At 37.5% G+C, this 27,098-nt stretch overlaps 1 protein-coding gene across 2 annotated transcripts in view; it reads right to left on the bottom strand.

The window, feature by feature from the left end:
* Nucleotides 1-22,774, bottom strand: part of LOC143022242 (uncharacterized) — a 71,659-nt gene extending 48,885 nt beyond the window's left edge. The window contains exon 1 of one of the 2 annotated variants that reach the window (XM_076180370.1): nt 22,753-22,774. The gene's annotated coding sequence lies outside the window, so the exon portion shown is untranslated. The other variant, XM_076180369.1, reaches the window with a different exon arrangement.
* Between the last annotated feature and the right edge of the window lie 4,324 nt (nt 22,775-27,098).

Below are 27,098 nucleotides of genomic sequence, written 5' to 3'. Positions count from 1 at the left end.
AGTGATAGGCGTTGGACATCATCATTCTGGTCCAGGATTATGGTGCCTTTAACCAGAAGTTCTCTCGTCAGGGGGATTCCATGTTCGTGTAGGTAGTGCCTAAATGGACAAAGTGAGTGCCCCGTAAGATATAAAAAGTCCACAATTAATGCGTACGTCAGGAGGGCACTCACCCACTGTTCTGACTGAAAGCAGAGCGGGCAGACGACAAATAATAGACAGATGACAAGATGGCGTCCCGACCCTATGCTACCGACTTCGTTTATTAGCATATTTGGCAAGGTATGGTTTGTTTTTTATTTCCGCCCACAAAATTGCATATTACGTTAATTTATTTAAATTTACAAAATTAATAATTAAGTTTCTATTGCTATATCGCACCCATGGGCGAAACTGAACATTTGCCAGTACTTGTTAAAAGTAGTGAACTTTGGCAAAATCCAATCTAGGAAGTAGTAGTACAACTTAATGAAAGGGTCATATAGCGCTGAAAATTAGCTCAGCAGCAACTAGCTTTTCAGATAACCACATGTCTGAGAAAAAAAAAAATGAAGATCTTCCCTCTGAACAACAGCAACCAATGACAACCACCTCGTCTGTGATAGGTGTAGCATTTTGTGGGGCTTCAAGTGAAGGAAAGACTGAAATTGTACAAACTCACTCTGGCGCTTCCTACTATACTTAAAGAAATTGTACACCTCTCTTGCTAAATCCTCACACCTTCTAGCGGCTCGAGATCTACTCATCTGATTAGCTACCCCATATGTTAAGGTACAGCTAGGATTACGAACTCTGTTAAGCTACAATAAAGGACATAAAAACTTTTTTGATATTTATTTAAGTGGCTCATCATAATAGATGCCAATATTAAATGCAGTTCAAAATTACATTTCTCTTACCTAAATGAAAATACAAAAACAAGAATGAGAAGACATTTATTTTACCTTGATCAAAGGATTCTAATCTTTAAAACTATATTTGCCCTGGCTTTTTGCTACCTTCAGAAAATTTGTATCATCTTTGCTGTTTTTAGCAAATTCCAAACAACTATCTTTTATGTTAAAATGTATGAGAAGCTCATTCTTAATTCAACAGAGCATCAGTTCCTATCATATCGCCATTTAAATGACATTAAACTAAAAAGTCTCACAATAAGATGATGTTCCAGGAATTTATAGTACAAAAGAAACTATTTTGAAAACATTGATACATTTAAAGTCCATAGATTTAAAAATAAAATATCACTTTCTGGTTGTTGTTTTTGAGCTTATGAAGAGTTCAGAGCTTTTGATAGTGTTGAAGTGTCTGAATTAATACTACTTCATCAAAAAGTTCATCCATCTTTAAGCTTTTCTTCTAGCTTCAAATGTTCTACTACTACAAATTTCTGAAACTTTGGGAAATGAATGGCCTAAGAAGGGTTTGATAATTTGCCAAATGTTGAATTTCATTGAAATCTATTCTGTTTTTCCAAATATCTGTTAATAACATGAAATATTGGCACTACTATTACAAGTTTTCTCATAGATTTCACTATTCTTCTGATGTTTATAACAAATTACAGCTCGATTTTGTGAAGGGTCTCATCATTACATTGTTGTATAATACACCATATTTGTTTTGGTTCTTAACGAGTTCAGTTGATAGGCGGAAGTATTGCCTTTCCAAACGTCCAACGGCACCTCCTTTCTTTCTCTATTTTCTTGGTAGTGGTTCTCATATTTAGTAACATAGTTTACTAATTTCTGGTTTTCCCAAAATGAGTGCCTTTTTTTTAACGGAAAATTGAGTTATACATAAAATGAGGCTAATTGTACACCCTGGTCTGCAGTCTGTTGCTCTCTGCATTTGGTATTGTGCAGAATGCAGAGTTGACAGAGTCTGCACTCTTACAAGAAGTAAACGCTTTTGCAATCATCACATTTTGAGAGCAGGAAATTGAACTACCATCAAACAATTTCAGAATAAAGGACAAGGACAAGCAGAGTTGAATAAAGGACTGTCCTTTGAAATAAAGGACGGTTGGCAACCCTAGGTACAGCATAAGTGAGTTTTATTAGGCCAGCTCAAATCTTCTGGCACGCAAGTCTTGTATTATGAAATAATTAGAAGCGAGTATACATGATATTACTAAAACTGAATTGTGTACCTTCACAGAATTTGTGTGCATGTACTTGTAGTAGTTACTATAATTATCCTTCTTGGAGGAAGCCATGATATTTAAAATTAATGTCATAACTATTCTAATGCTTAGAAATGACGATGATGGTATTTACAATATTTGTGGCGAAATTCTGGATTCTTGGTCTTTAGTATACAATTATTCAAAATATATTTACAATACATAAATATGCTTCTTACAGGATGTAGAGAGATATGTTTTGTTTTATTTACAAAATAAATTACGTTGGTATAATGAACATTGTTATTATATTAATTGAAATTAGTCGAATGTATGTTTAGTCGGACGCATGTTCTAAGGGGTGACTATTGTTTATCCCGTACTCGGCGATCACGAGTCCTGAAGGGGTAATTTCACGTGTTGGCTACAGAACACTACATACTATCATAGAATCATCGTAAGTAGTATAGTGTATAACAGGTATAAAGACAGTCCTCACTGAGCAAAGTTGATAATGTAATTTTTACAAAGAACAACAATGACCCTCTGCTAACCTATATTGTCCACGTAGCAATAGCCATCTAATAACTAGCTGGCGACCTTTCACCCTTCCCATTTTCTCCCTTCCTGTTTCACACAGAGTTCTTGCATCCGTGCACCTGGATCAGCATGGGACTACGATGAATGTTACACATTTTTATGAAATGCAGAAACTGGTGACGTCATGCCTTCGTTTTCTTAAGGCTCCGTCACACTAGCCGCCAAATCGTGGGGAATTGACCCTGGTCCCCGCAACACAAACTGAGGTGCGCGGGGCACTTGACTTGCGCAGCGCTGAATTGGTGACACGCAACAGAAGATCCATCAAACCACCTCACCCATCATGTCACAGAAATCGCAGCTCTACTGGCGTCGAGAGGACGTTATTCAATTGATAGAACTGTACAAGGATAACGTGTGCCTGTGGCAAGTGAAACGTCACCTGCAGAAATGCTAGGGATGAGCTGAGTAGCATGTGTCATTCAACCACGGCAATGAGTTACCGTTTGCACACAGGACAGTTAAAATGCTCACACCACCCTGACTCAAAAGGCCCGTGGTGTGATGATGCCTTTATATTTGGCCACCTCCGGGTTATGGAACACTATGCATTACGTTTAATCAAAATTTCACTTTCCTTTACAAATATATCCGATATATTACATAATATGCATGGTCATGTCTTAAGTGGGGGGCAGGATGTCATTACACATACAACACATAATATCTTATTTTCTCACAGCATCTGCCCAAAGTTCCCTATAAGAGAAACAATTTTTACAACTAGAAAAAGAAAGGAAACTGTTTCCTAAACCCATCTAAACCTTAAACTCCTGCTAAAATAATATATCATGAGAACATATGAAAGAGACTGCAAGAGACCCTGACAACCAATAGCTCCAGCGCTCATTGTAGCGTTACTACGTCTATTCCATTTGTTAACCACTCTGTTGGTAAACCCGTTCTTGCCTATTTCTTTCTTAAATCTAAAATTATCTAATTCAAATAAATTACTACAAGTCCTGTCCTGCTGTCTTAATATGATGGCCTTGTCTGCATCACCACTTTTAAGGCCCTTGACCTATTTAAAATACCTCTATTAGATCACCCCGCACCCTACGTCTTTCCATAGAGGATGAGTTAAGATAAATATGTAAGAGTATAATGTTATCGATACCAACTGCTGACATCGAACAAGAATACAACCCTGCAACTTTAAAACACCCGCGTTCTCCCTGACTGAATATATATATATATATACATTATATATATATATATATATATATATATATATATATACGTATGTGTGTGTGTGTGTGTGTGTGTGTGTGTGTGTGTGTGTGTGTGTGTGTGTGTGTGTGTGTGTGTGTGTGTGTGTGTGTGTGTGTGTGTGTGTGTGTGTGAAAAAACACAACCTCGACTGTATACATTGTTAACAAGGGTAATAAATACTAGTAATTAGCTTATGGCGTATGTCAACATTGCGTCACAATTTCATATATCTCTTGATAATGAACAGTGATTGTAACCTCAAGTTTCATTGGATGGAAATCCGTGGCTCGACAGCAGCCGGTAATGGTATTCACACGTACATACATACATTCATACATACATACATACATAAATACATACATACGTATATACATTACATACGTACAATATTACATATATACATACCAAAACGTCTTATGCTCCTTATAGGGGATGTGGTCGGGACAATGCCTGATATGCATATGTAACAAGACGTCATGGGATATGGGGAGTTAACAAGGAAATGCTTAATCTAGGGAAGCTGAACCTGAGCCCTGTACTTTATGTGCAAGGCCGGGAGGACATTCACTACAACATTATGTACAGTATTGCCCAGTAATCGATGAATTTAGACCACAGGGACAGTGGAACCTCATTGAGCTCATGAATATGATATCTTAACTAAAATCATTAAAAAAACATCCAATGTTTGCTTTCAGATGGTAAATACAGTACTGTGATATCATAATATAATTTATGTAAACATTTATTTTGGCAAAACTGTAATATACAAATTGGATATAAAATGTATAACTGTTAGTTGGCAAGACCCAACTCTCTCCTTTGTTGTATATCAATAATAAACTTATTGAATTGAATTGAATTGAATGCTTAATCTAGTTTATTCTAACCCATTCAGAATGGAGTCTGTTCTCCAATTAACTCTGTTGGCACATAAATGCCAAGAGGCCCAAGCTGAATAAAATCGCCTGACGAGAGCCAGAAAAAATAAGACGGGATATAACCATTAAACGCTGAAAGTAGGGGTAGTAATGACTGACGTACGTAGGACAGAATGAGTGGAAGGGTGGTGAGGTTAACGCCAAAAAAAAAAACACACAAAAACAAACAAACAGGAAAAGCACCAACAAAGACGACATCGTACACTACTACTCTGCCCACAATGACAAAATCCAAAGTGGAATTGTTATAGGTTTCTTCCTAAGGGCATATAGAATTTGTAGTGATGATTTCATACAGGAAGAAATTAAGTACATATTTGATGTATTTAAAAAACTATGAGATCCAAAATTATTATTACACAGGTTAAAAGAAAAGGCCTTGAAAATAACAAAAAGGAGAAAAAGTGACACATTGGGAGAGACCAAGGTTGACAGCGGTGGGTTTTTGTCTGTCCCCAACTCTAGACTCACAGGTGAGATGGGACAATTTCTCACTAAAGCTGGATTAAAAATTGCTTACAGCACTGGCACCAGGATAAATGATATTATAAAAAACAGAGGTAATAACAAGGCCGAAGCAGAAGAGAACAGCGTAGTTTACAAAATACCGTGCAAAAACTGTCCCATTAGTTATTACGGAGAGACGGGCAGAGGGATTGCTAAGAGGACATCTGAGCACAAAAGTGACGTCAGAGCCCACCGAACTTCTAATTCTTTGGTGGTCCACCTTAACAACTTTGGCCACCTACCAGACTGGGAAAAAACAGAGGTACTACATAGAGGTCTCCCCAAGAAAGAAAGAAGGACAATTGAGGCAGCCTACATCAGTGTGTATCCATGTAACAACCACCGTGATGGATTCGTCAAGCTAGCGAGGATAACAAGCCACTTGGTTCTTCGCGAGGCCGAGCGGAGGCGTGGGAGGAGCGACGATGATCGGGGAGGAACGGGGTAAGCGGGGAGTATCTAAGCTGTTATTTCATCTTTGTATACACTCTGAAGAAGTCATTCTAGGACGAAACGTCAGTATTAAAAACTCCAACGGTTTTTTGGCGTTTACCTCACCGCCCTTCCACTCATAAGAATGACTACAGTTGCCTGAACGCAGACAGAAAAGAATACAAGGACGACAACAACAACCCATCTTCTGTTCTCAGAAATTTACAATCGGACCACAGAAATATAAAATGACTCAAAGTTTTGTTTTTGTTTACTTTTTCTTTAACGTAATGTAGATTTTGAAATTCAATATTTACTTGTCCTCAGTATAATGTATAAATTTCTTTCAGGTTTCAAGTATCAGTACCATTCATAAACCCGTATTTGTTACATTTGTTTTAACTGTCACTAGTGCTCTAGAAGTAGCACTGATATATTCCATAAAATGGCATCTTTTAACACCTATAATACCAATGGCTAAACACTTTAGTAAATGCACACACACGCAAGAATCTGAAACTAGGTAAGATAAATTGGAGAGTAGGAGACGAGTTCTCCTTTCCTATATATTACAATTAGTTATATACAAAACACACACCACACACACACACACACACACGTCGGATTGACAGCGAAGATTGGAACTCCGAAAAAAAAAAAACGCAATTGTCGTGGATTACAGCGACGAGGGAGTACCTGTGTTGTATTGGTAGTGACGTGGTGTAGTGGGCAGGTGAAGAAAAGGGAGAGGGGGAGAAATTATTGAGGAAAATGGAAGAAAATTAGGAAGGGGACGAACGGGCCCCGGGCATTAGAAGAGGTGTCAACAAAAGGTGTGCAGATCACACAGACGAGGTAGAACAGGGGAGCAGAGGTATTAAAAGTAGAAATATAGATAATAGCAGCTCAATGGAAAGAGGAGATAATTACTTTTATGGATCTAATGAGGGAGGAGATGACAACCTCCCCCAACTAGTAAGTCTAGAGAGAGAGAGAGAGAAAAAAAAAAAAAAACCATGGGAGGTTAGGTTTAACCAATTAACACTAGTTACAGAAAGAGTTGATAAACTGAAAGAACTTAAGAAGGAGAATCCAAACCAAACTAAAGAAATAGAAGAATTAAAAAGACAGTTAAGAGAAGTAAAGGATGAGAATGAGGAATTAAAGAAGAAGAATAAAGAGAATAAAAAGTCCATAGTAAAAGAGGTAAGTGGTTGGGAAAAAAGTCCAAGAGAACAAAAACAAAAAAATAATTTAGAGATATAGTGAAACAACAGATGAAAGAACAAACTAAGGACACAGTTATTAAAGTGACGAGAGAGAAGGAAAATATAGTAAGAGACTTAGCAGATAAAAAGAAATGTATAATTATATTAGGAATGGTAGAAAAGCGTAATCCAAGTAGGAGTACAGGAGTAAAGGAGAAGGAAAAAGTAAACAAGGTATTAAAAGTAGTTCAAAAAGAGGAACAAGAAATAGGGAAAGAAACTGAACAAATACGAGGGGGAAATACAATATAGACAAGACCAGACCAATTAAGGTTAAATTCAGGTCACAAATGACAGCAGAGAATATCTTAACAAAAACAGGGAAACTAGCAAAAAGTGATCAGTACAAACAGGTATGGATAAAAAGAGAGATGAATAAAGAGGAAAGAGAGGAGAAAACAAAAAGACTAGAAGCTAGAAAAAAAAAAAAAAAAACGAGAACAGAACAGAGTCCGACAAAGAGAAATTCTATTGGAGAGTAGTGGATATGAAAGTGAGGAAATGTTTAATTGTAGAGAAAAACAGAAGGGAAAAAGAAAACATAATTGAGGTAACAGAAAATTAAAAGTGTCTTTCATAAATATAGATGGCTTAATAACAGGCTTGAATGAACTGAAAGATTACCTGAAGGAAAAAGGACCGGACATAATGGAAATTGTAAAGACAAAATTGAGAGGTCTATTACCACCCAACAGTGTAGGACATGGTGCATATAATTATTGGATTAGAAACAGAGAAGTAAAACAAGGGGATGGGGTTATGCTCCTAAGAAGGATATAAATGTGAGGAATGTCACATATGGAAAGAATGTAGTAGAGATGATTATGATGGAAATAGAAGACAGGGAGAAGAAGAGCAGGAAGTTTGTGGTAAATTATGTGCCTCCTAAAACGGCTTCGTGGGAAGAGAGAGAACACAAGAATATGTTAGAAGACACAAGGATAACACTAAATAAGATAATGGAAGATGGAGGAAGAATAGTTATAATGGGTGACTTTAATTGTGAAGAAACCCCCTGGGGCTAGGGGGTGTAGTATAGAATATAGCCCCCGCCACGTCGGCTGCGTGTCGTAAGAGGCGACTAATGCCGATCCCCGGGCGGGGCTCTTGTTTCCCCGCACAGGGCTTCCTCTTAAACTTCCTTTTCCACTCTTCTCTTCTCTTCTGCTTGCTGTCCCCTCCCTCCGACCTAATTTTCAGCTGCCCCTCTCAGTAGCGGCTTCACAGACATTCACCACATCAACCCCTCATTCATTATCACTTTAAAGAAAGCCCTGTGGCGATGGCTAGTGACAACGGGGGCAGGAGAAGGTGATCTCTGGGAGCCTCTAGTCACGAACTACACATAGGCGATGTGGGCAAGAAAAGTCGCTCTTATGTTGGGATTGAGGCAACAACACAGTTCGGTAGCTACCCACATGACTGAGCAGCCCTGTTCAGGATCCACTCTGCTCACCCCACATGGGGAGGGGGCTAGAAAAGGTGCCCTAAAAATAGCTTGCCTCGTTTCTACCTGACTGGGGAACCGCCCCCAGTAAGGTCACCCTCATTGCGGTCAAGACAAACCCATAGATAATAACGACCCTGGCTCGAACTCGGAACCGGACCAACTCCCTGCAACCCCAGCTTCTTCCGATAACGACTCCAGCCCACCTAAGGATCATTCTTCTGAACACTCAACAGAAATCACCGGGACACCAGGGTGATAAAATTACTGGTGGTAATCCAAAGAGCAGAGTACTTTTCTGCTCAAATATTTGCTTGACTCTTGATTATGAAGAGGTTTACCTCTTAAGCAAGAAATATGGAAGAGTGGAACGAATCAGACTGAAACTTTCAAATTATGGTAGTTCATATGACTGCTACATAGTATTTAATGAAAATAAATCTGCACTTGAAGCATTGAATGGATTAAATAACCACCGTGTGAATGATTCCATGATCAAAGCTCGCCTATTTAATATAGACAACTTGAAAAATGAGAAATACAACTTTATTCCAAAAGAAGAAGAAACAGTTCAAAGCATGCCCCCTAGAAAGTCTCCTGCCATACTCTGGTACGTTACAACATACAGAGAGGACAGGGAGAACTTCTTGAGAGCCTCAGAATGTATTGAAAATAAAATAGGTACTGTCCCTTATGAAAACCTAAAGAACTATGGCAAGAGTATCCTGATAAAAGCAGATAATGATACCCAAGCCAAGCTTCTATCAAACTTCAGACCCACCAATCATGGCAACATAAAGCAAATAACACCCCATAAGAGCTTCAATACCTGCAAGGGCATTATTTTCTCTGAAGACCTATATGATTTCTCCGAAGAAGAAATTTTGAAAATGTGCCCTGAAAATGTACATGAAATAAAAAAGCTAAGAGGAAATAATAACTCCATCCTCTTATCCTTCTCTACCACAGTCCTCCCTGATGTAATAGTCATCAAACACTCAAGACTCAGAGTCAAGAAATATAAGCAACGCCCAACTCAATGTTACAACTGCTTAGAATATGGTCATATCATCTCAAAATGTAACAATAACAAAAAATGTGACAAATGTTCTGAAGAGCATAGGGAAGACAGTATCTGTACAAACATTCCATACTGCCTCCATTGCTCTGGTAATCACTCTCCTAGATCTAAGGAATGCTCACGTTTTAAATTTGAACAAGACATCCTCGAAATAGCCAATTCTGAATATATCAGTATTGGCAATGCAAAGAGGAAACTAATGGGAGCCAATAGAAACCCCAACTCAACCTATGTTGACATAGTAAAGAAAATGAAAATAAAATTAGAAAATAAATTGTCAAATCGTAACACTGTCGCGCACAAGGATGTTTTAACTGGAATTCCCAAAACCCAGACTCCAATACCTAACACTAGTGCTACAGCAAACCCTATTAATAGTGTGGATCATGATAATATCTTGCCTGATCCTAATAACCATTCAAAAATTAAAAAGGCTAGCTCACAAAACAACCCTCGAACCACCAGCAACCTATCTGCTAAGCAAAAAACTCAGAATATACCACCTAATAGTAGATCATTTGATGAAAAAGAAAAGGATTTGAAACTAGAAACAAAATCTAAAATAATAACAATGAAAAATAAACAAACCGACAGGGCTGAAGACTGATGGATTCCTAGAACCACCCGTCAAAAAGAGAGCAAAAAACAAAGAGAACACAACAAACTGATTGTGATACCTCCAATACATTTGACTCACTCATGGAAACAGATAATACTACACCTGAAGATACTACTTCCATACCGCTTCCCCAAACTACTGGCAAGATGGAAAATGTGGAGAATGTCTCTCCAGACTGCCAAGGGAAGTCTACCAACTCCCATGCATCCCCGAAAAATCTTCTTGAGAACCTTCCCCTATCAAGTACTCATGAAAGGCTGAAAGAATCTCAACCTTCCAAGATAAAAAGACTACAGAAAAACTTTAATCCCCAACAAACTACTCCCTCTAAGGGAAGTATGTCTGTCAGAGGGAAAAAATAACCTATTCCAAATTCAAAGATATCCTACAGTGGAACTGCAAAGGAATAAGAGCCAGATCTGAACAGCTAAAGATCATACTACATGATTTTAATCCAGGAATAATTTGTTTACAGGAGACAAAGATAGGCAATAACTCGTATAATCCTGGATTAAACTACTCTATATACCATTCGCCCCCTCCTCCAGGAGATATTGCCCATGGTGGAGCAGCAATAATAATTCATAAATCAATACAACACACAGTCTTAAATCTTGTGACATCTCTGCAAGCTGTGGCTGTTGAAACTATGCTAGATAAAAATATTACTATATGCTCTCTTTATCTTCCACCTAAATGTGGTTTCACAGAACATGACATACAAGACTTAACTAACCAGCTTCCAAGCCCATTTTTATTGTTTGGTGACTTCAACTCTCATAATCCTCTCTAGGGAGGTAGCATATTAAATGCTGAGGGGAAATTAATTGAGAAGTTTATTGACAATAATCCTATCACCTTGTATAATGATGGATCCATGACTTACCATAACACTCACAATAATACAACCAGTGCCATTGATCTAAGTATATGTTCATCCTCCATTCATCTCGATTTTATATGGTCTGTCAATGAGTATCTTAATGGAAGTGAGCACTTCCCCATCCATCTCAAGTATGTCAAAAATACCCCCAACAGAATGTCCCCCTAAATGGAAGGTTCAGGAAGCTGACTGGAATATATATAAAAATAACATAATTTTAGATCAAGATTTTGAAACTTTTGACAGTCATATAGAAGCATATAAATTTCTTACTGAAGCAATCTTAAAAAGCGCTGAGATTGCTATTCCAAAAACTAAAGGGAAACCCGGTAGACCTACAGTTCCATGGTGGAACAAAACCTGTGGAGTACTGAGAAAGATAACCCGAAAATGTTACCGACAATACAAAAATAGCGGTTCAACACAGAGCAAGATTATATATAAACGTGCTCTTGCTAGGTAGCGCAAACACTTCAAGAAATCAAAGCGAGAATCATGGCTTCACTACATAAATGGAATTAACTCTAAAACCCCTTTGAGCGTAGTGTGGAGAAAAGTGCGAAAACTTAGTAGCAAGTTCGTTCCCTCACCTCTACCTACGCTTAAAATAAATAACACACTCATTACAGATCCATATGACGTTGCAGAAAATTTAGGTGAATACTTCTCCAAAATTTCTAGTCCAGAAAATCACTCACCCGAATCTCAGAAAATTCAAAATGCTCAGATTTCTCTGGATCTCAACTCAAATAGCAGAGAAATCTATAACGTAAAATTCTCCCTACAAGAATTTAAAGAAGCTCTTTCCTGCACAAAAACTACAACCCCTGGTGAAGACACAATATTATACGAAATGATCAAGAATCTCCCAGAAGATGCTAAGACCTTTCTTTTAAAAATCATCAACAGAACCTGGGAGACAGGTATATTACCTAAAAGCTGGAAAACTGCCATTATAATACCTATCAAAAAGCCCAATAAGAATCCTTTTGATCCATCTAGCTACAGGCCCACAGCCTTAACCAGTTGTGTCTGCAAGTTAATGGAGAAGATGATAAATACCAGACTTGTTTGGTACTTAGAATCTGAAAACAAACTTTCACCCTACCAGTTTGGTTTCCGTAAGAACAGATCCACGCTGGACCCACTGCTGAGACTATCCAACCAAATTCAACAAGGATTCTCAAAACAGTGTCAAACGATAGGTGTTTTCTTTGATCTCGAGAAAGCCTATGACACAACTTGGAGATTTGGAATTATCCAACAACTAAATAAAATAGGCATCCGAGGTAATATGCTGAGATTCATTAACTCATTTTTATCTGATAGATTATTAAAGGTTAGAGTTGGCAATAGTCTCTCGAAACCATTTATTCAGAAGGAGGGTGTCCCCCAAGGAAGTGTCTTGAGTGTCATTTGTTTTGCTGTGGCAATAAATAATATCTTAGAAGAAATTGCACCATCTGTAAAGAGCTCCCTTTTTGTGGATGACTTGGCAATTTATTGTACAAGCTATGATGCTACTTCAGCCTGCAAGCATTTACAAAATTCAATTAATGCTGTTAGTAAATGGGCTGACTCATGGGGCTTTAAAATCTCAACCATAAAAAACCACTGCTATACATTTTACTCGACGTAGACGAAGAGAAGTAATTCCAACCTTAAATCTAAATGGAACCATTTTACTATATGAAGAAGAGGTAAAATTTCTTGGCATGATTTTTGACGCAAAATTGACTAGGACCAGCCATATTGATACCCTGAAGACAAAAACCAGGAAATCATTGAACATCTTGAAAGTTATATCTAGCTTTAGTTGGGGAGCAGATAAAAGATCACTGCTAATGTTATACAATACTCTTTGCCGATCCAAAATTGATTATGGTTGTCAAATTTATTCCTCCGCTTGCAAAACTAGACTGAAGGAACTTGACACAGTTCATAATATGGGCCTTAGAATATGCTCAGGGGCATTTAGAACATCACCAGTAGAAACCATTTATGTAGATTCTGGTGAACTGCCACTTGACCTTCGTAGAGAGGAACTAGGACTAAGACTTTCATTTAAGATCAAGACAGACTGTAAAAACCCTGCCTTTGATATTATCAAAAATGTAAATGGTGATGATTTTAAAGGTCCTAGATCTTCAAAACCCCCTTCAAGTCAGAATGAATGAACAAGTAGAAGATATATCTATCAAGACCCAGAACGTTTTTCAAGTGGGCCATCCACATATTCCCCTTTGGATTACCCCTGAAATATCAAAATGCCCTATAGAGGTAACCAAAAGGAACACTCCCATTGAGCAGGTGAAGTCTATATTTTTAGAACATGATAAAATACATGAAGAACACACAAAGATTTATACTGATGGATCCAAATCGAATAATGGAGTTGGATATGCTGTCATCCATGATGACACATCATACTTATCTAAACTTCCTGATTCGGCCTCCATATTTACTGCAGAAATAACAGCAATTAATCATGCTTTAAAAGTAATACATGAAACCAAAGGAGATGCATTTGTAATTTATTGTGACTCAAAGAGTGTATTGGACAGTATTAGCTGTTTTAATAGCTTTCACCCTTTAATACAAAAAGCTCAGGAGTGGCTATTTCATATTTCCTGCCGACACAAAGAGGTTCATTTCTGCTGGGTTCCATCACACGTGGGAATCCACGGTAATGAACTAGCTGACAAGGAAGCAAAGGAAGCTGCACAATGTAACATGCCAAATACCAAGATACCACATTCTGACATGAAAAGAATAATAAAATCCCATATTCTAAACAAATGGCAAGAGCAATGGTCTTCCCCAGTTTTAGCTAATAATAAGAAATATAAAAATATTAGAAATTCCATAAATCCATGGGTCTCTGATTTTAACTTGAACCGCAAAAAGCAGGTTATTTTAACCAGATTAAGGATTGGACACACCCGCCTAACCCATAAATTCATCCTGGATAGCGGCGGTGCACCCGAGTGTGCTCATTGTGGCACTTTGATGTCAGTTGAGCACATTCTGGTGCGCTGCCCAAAGTTTTTAAATATAAAGACGAAGTACAATCTCCACTCAAAATCTCTCAAAGAGATTTTGGGTGAAGAAGCTGATATTGATAAACTTTTTGGATTTTTAAAAGAAACAGATCTTTTCAATGAAATTTAGATCTCTATCAAAACAATTTTACTTACTTCTACTTTTTATCTATTTATTTTTTAACCAAATTTAATGATTTCATATCTTATAAAATTCTAATCTTTTACCCACTCCTCACCAATCAGTCATGACGGCGCTGAATGACCTCCTCGGTCCCAGTGCCTGGCCACTGGCCTAAATATCATACCATACCATAATGTAAAGAAATCTGCTGAGAAAAGATGACAGTGATCAAAGGGTGGAGACGACCTATGGGGAAATGTACTACTTGATATGATTAAAGAACATACAATTACGCAATGGATAAAAGGGAATACTAGGTATAGAAATAAGTAAGAACCATCGAGACTGGACCTAATAATCACATCAGAACCTGAAATAGTGGACAAGATTGAAAATAAGACACCAATAAGGAAAAGTAACCATATATTGGTTGGACTGGAACTAAACGAGGAAAAACAAATGAAAAAAAAAACGGACAATATAGAAAGGGAAGATTGATGTATGGAAAAAACATATTTTGATAAAAGCAGACTGGGAAAGGATACACAAGGAGGAAACAACAGAAGAGAAATGGAAAATCTTGACAAAAAATTATAAAGAAGGGATGGAAAAGTATGTTTCAAGACAAAAACAAGAAAAAGGATATGTAAAATGTTGGTACAACAAAAGATGTAGTGAGTTAAAAGACAAAAGGGATAAAGCTTGGATAAAATGGAAAAAAGACAAATACCTGAAAAATGGAAAATATATACTAGTTATAGAAATCAATATGTACAAGTGTGCAGAGAAGAAAAGAAAAAATACTAAAAGGATGTCATAAAAATGTGAAGATCAACCAAAACTATTTTATAAATTTATAAACAATAAACTGAAAAACAAACAAGAATTAGCAAAATTACGATAAGAAGAAATAGAGGAAATAGAAATGGCAGAAATTATGATCTAGCATCTTAAATCAGTGTTTACGAGGGAGAACATACAAATTAGAGATGTCGAGTGGGAGGAGAAAGTCCCCCCCCCCTATGAAAGAGATTGAAGTAACAAGGAAAGAAATAATGAATCACTTGAGTAATCTCAATGTCAGAAAATCGCATGGACCAGATGAAATGCCAAACTGGATTTTGAGAGAATGTAGGAACGAACTAACGGACAAAATACATAGTCTAATAAGCAGTTCATTGAAAAAAAGTTCCGGGAGATTGGAAAAGAGTACCAATATATAAAGAGAGAAACAAGGAAGATCCTACTAACTATAGACCGGTCTCTCTTACAAGTACGGTAGCTAAAATTTGTGAAAGAATGATCAAAATTATATGGGTAAGGCATTTGAAAAAAAAAAAAAAACTAAATCCAAGGCAGTTTGGATTTAGACAAGGAAGATCATGTGTCACAAACTTGATGTGTTTCTATTCAAGGCTAATATATGTAATACAAGAAAGAGATGGATGGGCTGATTGTGCATTTATAGACCTGAAAAAAGCTTTTGATAAGGTGCCACATAAGATATTGCTTAAGAAATTAGAAACTGCAGGAGGAATACAGGGCAAACTGCTGAAGTGGATGGAAGACTTCTTACGTGAAAGAAAAATGAGAGTGGTGATAAGAGACAAACATTCCAATTGGGATGAAGTGATTAAAGGAGTTCCACAAGGAGCAGTTCTGGCCCCAATAATGTTTGCTATATATATTAATTTATATGGATAAAGGAATTGAAAGTTATATGAGCTTCTTTGCGGACGATGCAAAATTGTTGAAAAAAGTGAACACTATAGAAGATTGTGAGTCGCTACAGAGTGATCTCAATAAAGTATGGGAATAGAGTGGGAAGTGGGAGGTGGAATTCAATATTAAGAAGTGTAGCATAATGGAATTTGGAAGAAAAAAAAATAGTGGGGTCATATTAATTGGGAGAGGAAAAAATAAAAAAGTAGAAAATGAGAAGGACCTGGAAGTCATTATTATGAATATATCCCGAGAAGCATATAAACAAATATTTTGGAGAAACGCATTGTTTAATAAGAACAATCAAAGTGGCTTTTACATACCTGGATGAAGAAATGGTGAAGAAAATACTAGTCACTTTGATAAGACCAAGATTGGAGTATGCAGCGACGACGTGGTCACCAAGTACAAAAAATATATAACAAAACTTGAAAGAATACAAAGAGCAATTACGAAATTGGCACCAACACTCTCAGAACTATCATATGAAGAGAGACTAGCAAAACTTGAGCTACAGACATTAGAGCAAAGAAGAGAGAAAGGAGACTTGATAACTATTTATAGAATCATGAAAGGCATAGAAATGATTGATAGAGAGTATAAAATAAAATGGGATAGTAGAGACACAAGAGGACACGGAAAGAAAATAAAGAAAAACAATTATAAAAGAGACCTGAAAAAGAACAGCTTTCCCCACAGGGTAATAGACATTTGGAACAAATTGGATGAAAATGTGGCGTGTGCAAAAACGATACACGAATTTAAAAAAAGTCTAGATAAAATGAGATATGAAGACGGGACACCAAGACCATAGCTCCCCTTCCCATAAAATACATGCATACATACATATACCAAAGGCTTTTTCCCCCTACATGGGGGGTAGCCAAAAAGAAAAAGGCATAGAAACCACTCCCACCCATTCCATTTCCTATATATTCCACTCCCCTCCACCTTCCTCCCTCCCTCCCATCCCGGTACCTCCTGGATAACGGGTCACCTCCGCATCCCGTCCACTGCCCTGGGTCAGAAGCAGTAAAATACAACTAGGTAAATACATACACACACATACACACATTTGCGCGCGCACATGACTCGATGGCGCGGTTGGTAGAGTTCCTGGCTGCCACTACGGAGGTCTGGGTTCGAATCCCGCCCAGGACTGAAATAATTTCAATATCACTGCGCTGCGAGTCATTACTACTTGAGATAAAACCAAAGGAGGAAATATATATAAAGAGAAATGAAAAACATAGAAAAGGAAGACTGATGTATAGTAAAACGGACTTTGAGAAACTTAGGATTTTTTCGCAGAGTGAACAGGGATAAATTCTACAATGAAGAATAACAAGTGGAAGAAAAATGGGTGATTCTATGAAAATATATAAAGAAGGATTGGATAAATATGTCCCAAAGCAAAAGCAAGAAAATTATATATTAAATGTTGGTCAACAGAAAGTGCAGCGAAAGCTTGGAAAAAATGGAGAAAAAAAATAATAGAAAGTGGCAAGTATATGTATTAAAGGAATGAATATGTAAAAATACGCAGGGAAGAAAAAAAATGAAAAAGACCTAATAGAAAAATGTAAGGATCAACCAAAAATATTCTATAGATATGTAAATGATGCACTAAAAAACAAACAGGAAATAGTGAAACTACGCCAAGGAAATATGGAACATAGAAAGGATACAGAAATGGCTGAAGTCATGAGTAAGCACTTCAAATCAGTTTTCACAAGAGAAAATGTAAAACCTCAATGAGGGAAATAACAGTATCACGGAAAGAAATAATGGACCAAATAATGAACCCTAATATCAGAAAATCGCACGGCCCGGATGGAATAGAAAACTGAATACTAAAAGAATGTAAAGAACTAATAGACAAAATATGTAACATAATAAGTTGCTCACTAGAAGAAGGAAAAATACTGATATCGTACCAATTTATAAAGGAGGAAATAAGAAGCAACAAATTACAGAACAGTTTCCCTTACAAACACGTACGGTAGCCAACATTTGTGAAAAAGTTATAAAAAGTAGATGGATAAAACATCTGGAGGAGAACAATATATTAAATCCGAGACGATTCAGATTTAGACTGGGAAGATCATGTACCTAAAATTTTATCTCTTTTTACTCAAGATTACTAGATATAATACAGGAAAGGGACAGATGTTCTTAGATCCACAAAAAGCTTTTGACAAAGTCCCTCACAAAAAATATTAAGAAAACTGGAAATCATAGGAATACAAGATAAATTACTGAAATAGATGGAGTACTTTTTGCGTGGAAGAAAAATGAGGATAGTACTCAGATAGAAAAGTTCTGCTTGGGAAGAGGTGATTAATGGAGTTCCACAAGGATCAGTATTGACTCCAATAATGTTTGCTATTTACGTGAATGACATGGACGAGGATGTCGAATGATACACGAGTTTCTTTGCAGACGACACAAAACTGTTAAAGAGAGTACTGAAACGGACTGACTCACTGCAGGGAGATCTGAATAGGGTTTAGGAATGTTGGGAATGGAGTCAGAGGTGAGAAGTGGAATTGGGGAAAACAAATGAATATAAGGACAATATAAAATTGGTCCAAAGGAAGTAAAGAAAGTGGAATCTGAAAAAGACCTGGGAGTAATAAGTGGCTTGGATGAAGAAATAGTAAAGAAAATACTAGTCACACTATTAGGGCCAAAACTGGAGTACGCAGCGACACTATGGTCATCCAATACTAAAAAGAATACAAGGAAAATTGAGAGAATCCAGAGAGCAACTACGAAGATGGCCCAACACTATCAAAACTGTCATATGAAGACAGATTCTCAAAACTAGAATTACAGACTCTGGAACAAAGAAGAGAAAGGGGTGACTTGTTGACCATCTACAGAAATATGAAAGGTATAGAAGTCCTGGATAGAGAAGACTTACTAAATTGAGATAAGAGAAACAAGAGGACATGGAAGGAAACTCAAAAAGTAGTTATAGAAGGGACCTGAAAAAGAACAGCCTTCCCAGTGGTGGATGTATCCAACACATTTGACGAAACAATGGTGTGTGCAAAAACAATACACGATCGAACTAGGACAAATTAGACATGGCGAGATATAGAGACGGGTATCACGAGCATAATTCCCCTTCCCGTAAGATACAAATAGGTAAATAATTCATATTCATACGTGCGCGCAAATACATACATACATGCATGCATACATACATACACCAAAGGATTTTCCCCCTTACATGGGGGGTAGCCAAAAAAAGAAAAAGCCATAGAAACCACTCCCACCCATTCCATTTCCTATATATTCCACTCCCCTCCACCCTCCTCCCTCCCTCTTATCTTGGCACCTCCTGGATGACGGGTCATCCCTGCATCCTGTCCACTACCCTGGGTCAGAAGCAGTGTCGCAAGACACAGCACATCCAAAGCAACGGCGCTTCATAAATTCGGCGACTCCCCTCTCCGTCTCATGCAGAAAAAGAGAAGACGGGGAGAAATCCCTTCGGGCTGTGTCAATTCTTTTCTCATACATACTTCCTCACCCACATCCCCCACCCATTTCCCCTCATGCATCACAGCATCATCTATACACAACCCCTCTCCATTCACCCCTATCTTCTGTCCTATCCCATCCTTCCTCAACAGACATTCCTTTCTTTTGTAATGTCCCTTTCACCCCATCCTTCCATCTCATCCTAGGACGCCCCTTCATATTCACTCCTTCCACCTCTGCCTTCCACACTTCTTTTACTAATCTTTCTTCACTCATTCTTTCCATGTGTCCAAACCATCCTAATACTCTTTCATCAACCCTATCTCCCAGCTTCCTTTCCATCCCTTTTCTCCTCCTCACCTCCTCATTTCTCACTCTATCTAGCCTAGTAGCCCCTATCATACTTTCCAGACATTTCATCTCAAACACATTCAAACTCCTTCTCTCTTCCTCTCTTATGTTCCATGTTTCTGCCCCGTACAGTGCTGTTGGCACAATCACTCCTTCATATAATCTCCTCTTAGCATCCATTCCCAGATGTCTATTTCTCATTACACTTTTTAATCCACCAAGGCATTTACTCGCTTCTCTCAATCTACATTCTACCTCCACCCCCACTCCTCCCTTTCCTGTTACATTAACACCCAAGTATCTAAAACTATCCACTTCCTCCAGTCTTTCACCCTTCATGCTCACTTCCAGCCTGCTGTCACTCTCTCTCCTTGTACATCTCATCACCTTACTTTTACCCACATTTATCTTCAGCTTCCTTCTTTCACACACCTTCTCAAACTCTGTCACTAACTTCCTCAATCCCTCCTCTGATCCTGCTACAAGCGCAGTGTCGTCAGCAAACAACAGCTGGCTCACCTCCCACTTTTCTCCATTTTCTTTAACCATCTCCAATCCATGACCCACTACCCTTGCATTCACCTCTCGCATCACCCCATCCATATAAAGATTGAACAGCCAGGGTGACATAACACATCCCTGACGAAGTCCCACCTTTACCTCAAACCATTCACTCTCTCCATTTCTAATCCTAACACAAGCTCTACTAATCTCTTAAAAATTCTTGACTGCTCTTAATAGCTTTCCTCCTATCCCATATATCTACAGTACCTCCCACAGTGCCTTCCTGTCTACCCTGTCGTAAGCCTTTTTCAGATCCATAAAAGCCCCAAAAAACATCCTTACCTTTGTGGCAATTCCTTCCTTACTTAGTTATTGTATATGTATCTCCTTTATTGTATATGTAATACTTCTTAATTATACATGAGTACTAATATCAACATATATTTATTGTAAATGTTTTGTATAAGTAAACCTATGTAGTCATTACATCATATAAGTGCCCTATATATAACCGATTATATATACGTCATTAGGTGTACGCTACAGGCGTATGCGTCTATGCCAATTTTGCGTGCCATAGCATTAAGGTATTTAGTATAATGTTACCCTTAACCATTTTGCATACATATTCCTCATTATATGTAATTGTTCTCTTGTTTCTTTATACTTTTATGTATATACCTAGATGTGTTGTCTGCATTGTTTTGCCTGGAGAGCGTGCTCATGCCCAAGGCTAGGCCTCCCTAGCATCTGCTTGAGAGATCATTTCCTGCCATACTTGTGTGTAGACCTACGCAATAAACTCCTAACAGAAAAACAGTGTGTTTGCACCTTTTCCCATAGCTTTCTCACATATCTGTCTTACCACAAAAATCTGATCTACACAACCCCTACCTGTCCTAAATCCACCCTGTTCCTCACCAATTACTCCCTCTCTTCCTCTCCTAATCCTCTCAATCAAGACCCTCCCATAAGCCTTCCCAACTACACTTAACAAGCTGATCCCTCTGAAACTACTACACTCACACTTGTCCCCCTTTCCCTTGTAAAGCGGAACTATACAGGCACTCCTCCAGTCTTCCGGCACTCTACCCTTTCTTAAACCTCACCAGCCAGTCCACCATCACTGTACCTCCTTTCTTCAGACATTCTGCATGGCATCCATCGTGCTTTACCTGCTCTCATCATCTTAACAGCTGCTTTCACTTCATCCTTCCCTATTTCTCCTTCATTTTCCTCACTCATCACTCTCATTTTCTTAGCGCTTCCCACTACAACTACATTTCCCTTCCTATCCTCCTTCATATTTAGCAACTCCCTAAAATACTCTGCCCACCTTCCTCTCACTGCCTTCTCTTCTATTATCATCTCTCCATCTGCACCTTTTACCTTTTCTTTACTCTTAATGTTTGCTGGAGATAATACTCCTGCCCGGGCCTTAACTCTAGTAGATGATGGGGGAGGGGGTTGATTTGGGGATGATGTGGGAGCGGTCGTGTGAGGTGGAGGAGGGGGTTGATGTAGCCCGCCCGTAGCCTTCGGGCCTGGAGCCGTGAAAGGGTATTGCAGGGTACGTAATTCTCATACACGACGTGTCACCTATATTGAACACGCAATATGCCACCACTGAAAGATAGAATGGGTGGAACGTTGCAGTACTCCTCACTTTTGACTGATTTTAAAAAACCACGGCGGGCTACAGTCGCAAGTAAGGCTACCAAAGGCAGTTAGTAGGAGTGTAGAGACACACGTCTTTTCATTACGAACTCTCAACTCGGAATGTTTCTTCTCTACTTGACTCGCCTCCTCTTCCTCTTTTAATTTCCTTCCAAAACATCTTTTTATTACTTTCAAAATTTTCTGTCATACTCTTACCCCATTTCACATCTGCTCTCCTCTTTACTTCCTTTATCTTATGCTTAACTTTCCTTCTCTTTACTTGGTACCTCTCATACACATACGCAAATAGTTCATTACAAACGCACACCCACCCAGAAAACCATAGAATGTTACAATGTACGCATCCAATTCACGACACATGGTTGTTAAATTCACTTAATATAATGTAAAATCCAGGTCAAATACAAATTCTAATATATTTCTTCCTGACACGATATTCGAACTGTACAAATTTTGGCAATGAAATTATAGCAACTCACCTGACACTTTCTTTCCACACACTCTACTTCTACTTCTGAACGATTGTATCCTTTCTCGTACTCTGTCTCACAGACTCACAGTGAGGCGAGGCCTATTCGAAACCATAGAATCAAGACGATCCACTGATCAGGTGTTTCGAACGTCTTCCAATGGATGGAGACTGAGTCTATACTTGAATCGACTCAATTTTACAAAAATGTATGTGTTTCAATTTGCGTTTTAGCTTGCCCGGCAAAGAAAACTCACCTGTCGAAAAGTGAGGACAAACGTATAGTATACACTATTGCGAAACATTTCAAGGTAGTTAAGAGGTAGTTGGCAACCTTTCAACCAAGTGGATATTACAATTGTCTTCCAAAGGGTCGAAACTTACCATTAATGCAAATTAACATGAGCCTTACGGACACCGTCCATAATGTCTATTTTCACACAATTCTACCAGCTCATTCACTGTATTTTCATCATTAGCCACGGGTGTAATAAAGGTGGTATTAGATGTGCACTGGTAACAAAATGCGTTATCAGTTGGTACGATAAAGTTGATGGAAGATGGGGAACATAATCAATCCACGACAGTCAAATACAAGACTTGTGTGATTCAAATGAACTCTCCTGTATATGTACATTGCGATTAGACCACGGTTCACACGCAACGATATGTTTTGTTACAGTTTATCATCTGACAATCAGCATGTTACTACACAATGGTTATGTATACAGGAATCAAGCATGTGAGAACAGAACGTATGGAAATACCACAGTCTCTCTGGCTATTTTTGGTCATGGACAGAGGCATCAGATAAACTCCCTGTGGCCATGATTTCCTTAAAAGCATGTAACCCGTATCCTAGTCGAGATTAAAACAACAACAACAACAACAACAACAACAACAACAACAACAACAACAACAACAACAACTAAGGTTTCGAACAGCCCATACATTCCAACGGTTTGTCTTACATTCCATTCACTTCCATGAAGCAGTGATCCAGTGTGGAGGGTAGGGGGTTCTTAGGGGTCTGAACCCCCCCCCCCTAAAAAAATAATCATTACCTCATTGCAGAGGTCGAGAAATCTGCCACGTGTACACCGGTACATTGCAGGAAGCAGTTTTACAAATATTCAACACATCACTGAGGGTATCTTTAAATTGTAAGATTAAATGTCACTTTTGCCCAATATTCCGAAAAAACAAAGTGAGAACATAAGCTTCAATTCATATTTTAAACCATAGTATTCGTGCCATAGAGTACATCTCTGTATAAGTGTCATCTATATTTACAAAATTCAGGTTAGCCCCCACCAATCTATATATATATATATATATATATATATATATATATATATATATATATATATATATGTGTGTGTGTGTGTGTGTGTGTGTGTGTGTGTGTGTGTGTGTGTGTGTACATATATATATATATATATATATATATATATATATATATATATATATATATATATATATATATATATATATATATGTATATATATATATATATAGATATATATATATATACTGGATCCGCCACTGCCATGAATATATGCCTGGGGTAAAGAGAGCGAGACCCAGATAAAGAAAGATGGCGGAGGGAGGGATGGAGAGAAAGATATGTATGTGGCGGGAGAGCGAGAGAGGCGGCAGGGGCCAGCAAGAAGAGAGATACGGCGGTGCAAAAAAGGAGTGAGAGAGAAATATATGGAGGTAGTACAGGGAAAGAGAGGGGGGAATGGCGGTGGAAAAAGGAAAGAGGGAAAATATATGGCGGGGGAAAGGAAGATACAGTATATCGGGGGAGTGATAGACACGTGGCGAGTAGGATATCTACTGTATATATACGCTCGCATATAAATATATATATATATATATATATATATATATATATATATATATATATATATATATATATATATGTATGTATATATATATGTGTGTGTGTGTGTGTGTGTGTGTGTGTGTGTGTGTGTGTGTGTGTGTGTGTGTGTGTGTGTGTGTGTGTGTGTGTGTGTGTGTGTGTGTATTTACCTAGTTGTATTTTACGGGAAGGGGAGCTATTCTCGTGGTGTCCCGTCTTCATATCTCATTTTATCTAAACCTTTTTTAAATCCATATATTGTTTTTGCACACACTGTCTTTCTTGATTTTCTTTCCGTGTCCTCTTGTATTTCTATCATCCTACTTTATGAGGTCCTCTCTATCAATAATTTCTGTGCCTTTCATGATTCTGTAAATAGCTATCAAATCTCCTCTCTCTCTTCTTTGCTCTAGTGTCTGTAGCTCAAGTTTTGCTAGTCTCTCTTCATACGATAGTTTTGAGAGTGTTGATGCCAATTTTGTAATTGCTCTTTGTATTCTTTCAAGCTTTTTTTTTATATACATTTTTGTACTTGGTGACCACATCGTTGCTGCATATTCCAATCTTGGTCTTATCAGAGTGATTAATATTTTCTTCACCATTTCTTCATCCATGTATGTAAATGCCTCTTTGATTGTTCTTATTAAATTATAAGTTTCACCAAAAATCTTATTTATTTGTTTCTCAGGTGACATATTGTTCATAACAATGACTCACAGGTCCTTCTCATTTTCAACTTTTTTTTTTATTCCTTCTTCTCCCAATTTATATGACCCTGTTATTCTGTTTTTGCTTTTTCCAAATTCCATTATACTACACTTAGTATTGAACTCCATCACCCACTTCCTACTCCATTCCCAGACTTTATTTAGATCACTCATAATCTTCCGTTTTCACTTTTTTCAATAGTTTTGCATCAACTGCAAAGAAGCTCATATAACTTTTAATTTCTTCATCCATATCATTAATACATACAGCAAACATTATTGGGGCCAGAACTGTTCCTTACGGAACACCACTTATTACTTCATCCCAATTTGAGTGTTTGTCTCTTATCACTACTCTCATTTTTCTTTCCTGCAAAATGTCTTCCATCCATTTAAGCAGTTTGCCCTGTATTCCTCCTTCAGTTTCTAATTTCTTAAGCAACTTCTTATGTGGTACTTTGTCAAAAGCTTTTTTTAGGTCTAAAAATGCACAATCAGCCCATCCATCTCTTTCTTGTATTATATCTATTAGTCTTGAAAAGAAACATATTAAATTGGTGACGGATGATCGTCCTTGTCTGAATCCAAATTGCCTTGGATTTAGCACGTTGTTTTTTCTAAATACTTTAACCATCTACTTTTGACAATTCTTTTACAAATTTTTGCTATTGTACTTGTTAGAGAGACTGGTCTATAGTTGGTAGGGTCTTCTTTATTTCCCCCTTTATGTTTAGGTACTATATTTGCTTTTTTCCAATTTTTTGGAACTTTTCTTTCTTTCAAGGAACTGTTTATTATGCTATGCATTTTGTCTGCCAGTTCATTCCTGCATTCTTTCAAAATCCAGTTTGCTATTTCATCTGGTCCATGCGATTTTCTGACATCAAGATTACTCAAGTGTTTCATTATTTCATTCTTTATTACTTCTATTTCTTTCATAGGGGGGACTTTCTCTTTCCATTCGATCTCTTCAGGTTGTATGTTCTCCCTTGTAAACACTGATTTAAAATGTTTGTTCATAATTTCCGCCATTTCCATTTCCTCAGTGTATTCAACTCCTCCTTGTCTTAATTTCTCCAAATCTTGTTTGTTTTTCAGTTTGTTGTTTACAAATCTGTAAAATAGTTTTGGTTGATCTTTACATTTTTCTATGACATCTTTTTCATATTTTCTCTTTTCCTCTCTGCACACTTGTACATATTCATTTCTATAACAAGTATATATTTTCCATTTTTCAGGTCTTTTGTTTTTCTTCCATTTGGTCCAAGCTTTATCTCTTTTGTCTTTTAACTCCCTACAACTTTTGTTGTACCAGCACTTTACATATTCTTTTTCTTATTTTTGTCTTGGGACTTACTTTTCCACTCTTTTTTTTGTATAATTTTTTGTCAAAATATTCCATTTCTCTTCCACTGTTGTTTCTTCTTTGTATATTCATTCCCAGTTTTCTTTTTTAAATTATTCTCTTATTTCATCAAAGTTTGTTTTTTCATACATCATTCTTCCTTTTCTATATTGTTCATTTCTTTTCATGTATTTTTCCTCATTTAGTTCTATTTCAATCAATATGTGGTCACTTTTACTTATTAATGTTTTATATTCAATCTTTTCCACTATTCTAGGTTCAGATGTGATTATTAGGTTTAGTCTCGATGGTTCTTCTTCATTTCTATACCTAGTGTTCTCCTGTATCCACTGTGTCATTGTATGGTCAATAATCATCTCAAGTAGAACATTTCCCCATGAGTCGTCTCCACCCTTTACTGTCATCTCTTCCCAGCAGACCTCTTTGCAATTAAAGTCGCCCATCATAACTATTCTTCCTCCATCTTCCATTATCTTATTTAATGTTCTCCTTGTGTCCTCTAACATACTTTTATGTTCACTCTCTTCCCATGAGGCTGTTTTTGGAGGCACATCATTTATCAAAAACTTTCTGCTCTTCTTATCTCTGTCTTCCACTTCGATCATAATCATCTCTATTCTTTCCATATGTGACACACCTCACGTTTATATTCTTGTTAGT

This window comes from Oratosquilla oratoria, chromosome 44 (assembly GCF_046742065.1).
Source record: "Oratosquilla oratoria isolate Oo_2021 chromosome 44, ASM4674206v1, whole genome shotgun sequence".
Classification (NCBI taxonomy): domain Eukaryota; kingdom Metazoa; phylum Arthropoda; class Malacostraca; order Stomatopoda; family Squillidae; genus Oratosquilla; species Oratosquilla oratoria.
Note: the sequence above shows the minus strand (reverse complement) of the source record. Positions and strands in the feature narration are given on the sequence as shown.